Source organism: Populus euphratica, unplaced genomic scaffold, assembly GCF_000495115.2.
Source record: "Populus euphratica unplaced genomic scaffold, PopEup_1.0 scaffold3091.1, whole genome shotgun sequence".
Classification (NCBI taxonomy): Eukaryota; Viridiplantae; Streptophyta; class Magnoliopsida; order Malpighiales; family Salicaceae; genus Populus; species Populus euphratica.
The window spans coordinates 10152-11768 of NW_011502855.1; positions in this window are offsets into that span (position 1 = coordinate 10152).

The window sequence follows — 1617 nt, forward strand, 5'->3', positions numbered from 1 at the left end:
ACAGATTATGCCACTAACCTTAACATCTTGCCTGTAGATTAACTCCAATTCAAAGGCAACATTAACGATAATTAATGATCGGTGAGGTGGCACCAAGTCGATTATTGATATGAATATTACCAAGCCAGGTTTAGTCTAACTGATCGAGCAGTGAAATGTAGGCATTGATCCTGGCTTGGTTTATCACATAATGGTGTGAGCTATTGCTATCTTTGATTGTTGGAAGATTGCAAGACTGCATCTCAATTGTGACATCTTAAGATCTACTGCCTTTTTCATGAGAGTTTTATGCTCACTCTCGGTATTTCTGACTTTTAGTTCATTATTTTTGTGCAGTTTTAGGAATCGTTTTGGTGGGTTTTCTCTATATATAGTTTCCTCATTTCTATGGTGTGTGCACTATGCATCAATGAGTGCCACTATCATCTTCTTGCCGAGCAAGAACTTACAAAGGTCTGGAATCTCATCCTTGATGCTTTTGGAGTTTCTAAACCAGTTGCAATGTAGCTGATTATAAGGTAGAATTTAATTAGAAAAACAGATGCTAATAGTTCTATTTTAGTGGTTCATTATCTTCAAGTTTTTTTTTTTTTCGTGGTGGAAATATTTTTCATTACATGTATGTGAATTTTTAATACCTTGTATTTCTGGACCATGTGATTTTCTCCTCCTCTATTTTGTTTCCTGATGGAAATTTAGCAGATGATATTATTATTAGTAGTAGTAATTAATTTACATGATCAAAAGATCTACTAGTAATAGGAGTAGACTTTAAATCTACTAGGATGCTGGGATATTGAGATGAATTTTGCATTTATATATATATTAGTTACTGACAAAGAAAATTCTTTATTTACTACTCATCTCCACCTAAGTACCTGTTACAAATCAATAATTTAAAATCTAAAATTATCCGTATTATAGGATGCTAGATAACTCATCAATCGAGCGTTTATTTATAGAGCACCAGTTTTTTATTAGAATAATTTATCCATCAATCTTTCATTCACAAAATAAATTATCCAGATAATTTAAATATCTAAAATTTAGAAAAAAATAAAAATATTCAAGGTGTTAAACACCTACCTGATGTTTGCGTTCTGCTAGCTAAACATGTCTGCTGAGTGGTTCATGTAACCTCATCCAATCCTTCAAGTTCATTTTGTTATCATTTAAATTATTACATCAATAATATCACTACATAACCAATTTAATTCTATATCAACAAAATCAACTTTTCATCAATTTAATTATTTAGTCAAAAACACCACTACAAAATCACTTTAATTATCAAACCCACAATAACAACTCAATATTGATTTAATTACTTTATTAATACATTACCGCATAACTTATTTAATTAATAATCAACAATATCAACTCATCACTAAAATAATTTATTCATCATCAACATTACTATATAACTCATTTAATTATCAATTAGTAATATCAATCCATCACTAATATAATTTCTTCATTAATTAATTATCAATCAACAATATCAACTCATTACTAATATGATTTCTTCATCATCAACATTACCACATAATTCATTTAATTATCAAACAACAATATCAATTTATTACTAATATAATTTCTTCATCATCAATATTACCA